This window comes from Mastomys coucha, unplaced genomic scaffold, assembly GCF_008632895.1.
Source record: "Mastomys coucha isolate ucsf_1 unplaced genomic scaffold, UCSF_Mcou_1 pScaffold15, whole genome shotgun sequence".
Classification (NCBI taxonomy): Eukaryota; Metazoa; Chordata; class Mammalia; order Rodentia; family Muridae; genus Mastomys; species Mastomys coucha.
This window is the reverse complement of record NW_022196897.1, coordinates 167,270,126-167,275,015: the sequence shown is the minus strand read 5'-3', so window position 1 is coordinate 167,275,015 and position 4,890 is coordinate 167,270,126.

Here is a 4,890-nt window from a genome sequence, read left to right as displayed (position 1 = left end):
AAAAAAAAAAAAAAAAAAAAAAAAAAAAGAATGTTAGGACCTGAAGCTAGGGTATAGCTCAGTTGTTAAGCATGTGCTCAACGTGTGCAAGGCCCTGGACTCAATCTCAGTTCTGGAAAAAACATTCTGGTCCTAAAAGCCAGGTCAGTCTTCCATCCACATCAGATATCCTGTAGGACACAAAGATGATGGTAGAGAAAGGCTTGCTTCCCTAGTGACCCAGGGACTGCCTGTAAGTATATGGTACTGACAATCACTATAATGTGAAACTCTTCAGAAACTATGAAAGATCCAGAATGACACAGCAGGAAACCTTTAGCGTTTCTTTTTGAGGGGTCATCATTCTGGGAGCAGGTGGACAAACATAGAGAAGGGATGCTACCTTAAGTAGGTTGGGTGGAGGAACCCGCAAGACACTTGAGGTCAACAGGAGCATACCACACAAGGTGTTGGGTATATATCTCAGCCCAGAGCCTCGCAGCAGGTGAATAGGTGCTACACTGCCAGAATTGAAAAGGCTGTGGTCAGGGATTGGGGGCATTCCTCCCCAGGCTCCCAAGTCACTAAAGCAGAAGGTATGGGCACAGCCAGAGTTGCCTGAAAGAGGATCACATGGCTGGGAGGTGACCACCACCAGCTGTTGGCAGTAGTTGGGGTGGACATTCTCTTGGCTTCTAGTTGATACTTGTGAGCTGCTCCACACCCAATTTGGTGTGGAAACATTAAACAGGCAATGTCTGGCAGAGGGGTCACTTTCTTGTGCTGATTGACTCACTTGCTGCTTATACTGTCATCCTGGCTGCTCTTCCAGAGGTCCTAAGTTTAATTCCCAGCAATCACATGGTGGCTTACAACCATCTGTAATGGGATCGGATGCCCTCTTCTGTGTGTCTGAAGATAGCTACAGTGTACTCATGTACATAAAATAACTAAAAAATAAAAGCAACCCTAGAACCTACCCCAGGCCTGAGTCTCCTCCAAGACTCCACTTAACTCCTCTGTAGCACAACAGCTCCAAAGTGGAAATGTCCAAATACATCAATCTGACTCCACTGTTACTGACATGCAACTATAAGGAGTAAGACTTCAGGAGCCAGATGTAGTGGATGTCTGTAGCAGTTAGGGCCAGACTGGGCTACAAAGTAAGACCCTGCCTGGAAAGAAGAAAAAAAGATTTCTCTACTGAACATAATTTGCATCCACTTTCTAAGCCAAATGTGTATATTGTAGAGAAGAGTTCAAGTAGCCAGGTCTGAGTCCACGGGAAGCAAGAGTGGACCCCATGATGAAGAAAGATGCTTGTGTATGGCCAGTTCTGTTCACAGAATAATCCCTGGGGCTCTGGGACAGTTTACTCTCTTTTTGGATGCTGGTGCTGAACCCTGTAAACACCCCAAATGCTGAGAAACAATGTCACCCTCACTTTCTATACCAGAGTTCTTGGTAACAGGATAGCCTGTTTTACTTTTGAGAACCACTTGGGAGGGGCTGTCAGGCTTCTGAGCCCACCAGAGGGATAATTCCTGTGTGTGCATGCACTTGGGTCAGATGTGTCTGTAGGAAGGGGGAAGTCAGAGCCATTTAGAGACTGGCTTCCAGGCACTGCAGGTCCTCCCTCAGGAGGCTGGCAGTCATGCATGGTATAGTAGATTCAAGAGATGAACAGTCACATGAAGGATGATAAGCAACTACACTGTAGTAGCCACCTTCCAAAACCCCCCAATCCAGAGTCTCCAGCAAACTTTCAGAAAGGCCAGGCAAGAGAACTTTCATCAGGACCTGGAAGAAAGTACTCCCTTGGTAAGTCACATGCAAGGAGCTGATTAAGAGCCCTTGTTCTTAACAGAAGAGTTTGGCTTTTCCATAATTCAAGTTCCAAGGCATCTGTGCCCTCTTTTGACCTCTGTGGGCACCAGGGACACACAGGATACATGGATATACATTCAGGCAGAACACCATACATACACATTTTTTTAAAAAATTTTTTAAAAAAGTCAGACAGGAAGCATCCAGTAGTCACATCTCTTGGTTACAGTTGGGCACAAGAAGTTCTGCAGTTTTCTTCTGTATTAGTGTCATTCTAGACCTTAACCTGACATGGGTCTAGGGGGCATGGATGAGCTGTAGATACAGCAGAATATTAAAGTCATACCTACCATGACACCACACATTCCTGCCCCACCAGTCCACCAGATTCATGTGTAACCCCATTAATGGGTTTACTGTCCAGGCCTTAAAACCACAATAGCTATTCTTGACTTCCGGAACAGAAAAACTATCTCAGGGCATATTACCCATTGCCTAGACGTGTGTTAGAGTCTGCAATAGGAAGTAACATCAGGGGCCATTCAAATGTTTTTTTTTTTCTTTCATGTAAATATAAAGTCTCATGTCAGGATGGCATTCCAAAATTGAGGGAATTCAATTCATGATAGGCAGATGGTACCTCAAGCCTCTCAGACTTAACATACATGAGCTCACATTCCAGCACAGCAGAGGTGTCTACCACCTGAATGTTTAGCATTACCCACTGGGAGTGTGAGGGAAGAGTGATGATGAAGAGTGCCATGCCATGGCACTGCCACAGGGATCAGGGATGGCAAGGCTCTTCCTATGTGCAGTCACAACCCACCACACAGTTCAGGATGCTTCAGTAGTGTGCTGCTCGGTTCCCTTGGAGGCTTTGTCTCACTGAATTTCCCTCACACCTGACTGAGAAAATGGCAATGGAGATGTCCAGCGTGGGAGCAGCTGCACACTGTGCAGGGCCTCCACAGTCATCACATCCTAGGGCCCAGGAAGGCTGCAGCTATCAGCCGAATAGACTGGCTCTATGCTATGGCACTGCTGGCACGGGAACAGAGCAAAGCCAACACGCAGCTACACTTTCCCATTCTTCCAGCTCTAATACACTAACAAGCTGGTTGGTAATGTGGTACCTTTTCAGGGAAGGAGCAGGAAAAGAGCTTTCAGACAACCATTCTGGGAAAAACATAAAAACTTTTACTAACAAATTCACAGCAGGCACCCAGAAGCCTCCCGACCTATACTTCTCAGATGATATGTGGCAGGGACACAAATGCCTCCAATGAAGAATTACAATTAGGTATACACATGAGTACTCCAGCAAGCTAAGGATTTATATAGACACTGCATCCCCTGCTGGCAATGCAGCTAACTAAGCTAAAAAAAGCAATGTCTGTGAAACAAAAAATATGCATGGTGTCAGAATAAGACATGTCAACAAAGCAGCAATGAATGAAGGCTGGTAAACAGACTGTGCCCCTGCATGGTGTCCCCTGTACACAATTCAGCATGTTGAAATGCAGGGGTGTAGACACACTGTTCTGTTAACCCGACATTTGGAATTTGGTCTTTTGTTTCTTCTGAGACTGGAGAGAACAACCTGGAAGGGAATCCCACTTCATTCTCTTGATCACATCAGTGTCTTTATCATGGAACATGTAAGAATCCTTCTGGAAGGATTCTCCTGGTTTCTCCTCTTTAAAACTAATAGCACAAAAGAAAATAAAGATGACATACTGCTCACCTCAGATCCACAGGTCCCACTTCAAAGTCACTATACAAAATCTTCAACTATATATACTATTGCGGGGGGGGGGTGTCTCAAACACCAAACCCAAACCATAATTCAAGTGACAAAACAAATTCTCATCTTTAGTGTGCAATAATTACCACACTTTAGAAAATTTCAAACTGGATTACTCCTTGCATAGCTCTACGATGTTGGAGCAGAGTACCAGAATATTCTTGTCTCATTTATTTCAAGGCACTTTCCACCAAAAGGTGCAAAAAAGAAATCAAGCTACTTTGTCTGCTGCAACAGGAAAAGTCTACATGTAAATCCTTGGAAGGGGGGTTTCTAGGCACTAACAGATCATGGATAAGCAAGCAGTTATATCTGACGTTCTCCGAGTCACTGTTATCTGTGGTATTGGCTAAGCTACTGATTGAAGTGTTAGTAAATTGTCAACTCCTTGGCTTACAGCCACTGAACATTTTATGCATGCAACAAGCCTCCCGTGTATTGTGTATTTGTGGATAATCCCTACAGAGAGAATCTCCCATATGCAACAAGCTCCTGTGGACTTGTGGATAATCCTTATAGACAGGACCTCCATTACTATACATCTTCATGCCCTCTAATTTTAAGAACATGTCAAACTGATTAGCTATACAAGTAATCTTATATATTAACAAAAGATACAAATATGCTGGCTATCTGGTGCTTTTTCGTATAAGAAAAGACCTTATATATAATATAGCCTAGGCTGGACTGGAAAAACCCTTCCTCAGCCTCGTGAGTGCTGTAATTACAGGTAGGAGCCACCATGACTGGCTTTATATGGTGCTTTAAAAACAAACACAGTATCTCTGATACTCCTCTCTAACTTCTGCTTCATTTAATCTATTAGCTACCTGAAAATTAAAACTTCCTTTCCCTCTGCCTTAAAAAAAAGTGTGTGTGTGTGTGTGTGTGTGTGTGTGTACCTGTGCCTGCCTGCTTATGTGTATGTGGAGGCCAAAGAGGCCATCAGATTCCTTGGAACTGAAGTTACAGGAATTTGGAGGATGCCTGACTTTTGTGGATGCTGGACTCTGGTCTTCATGATTATTCATCACATCTTCTTAACCAAAGACCCTTTTCTCCCAAAACTCTTCTATCTTATTCTTATCCTTAAACCAGATGGGAGGCTACATCTCATGAAGATACTGAAAGCCACCTGTCCAGGAGGTAAGGAGAGGTCTGCTCACTCCTTACTCACAGACCAGAAGAGCAGTGGAGGGTCATGACAGCAACAACTTCATCCTTGAGTCTGTCACTAATGTGTTTCTAAGGCGAATACTGCCAAAAGCACCTGGCCTCTG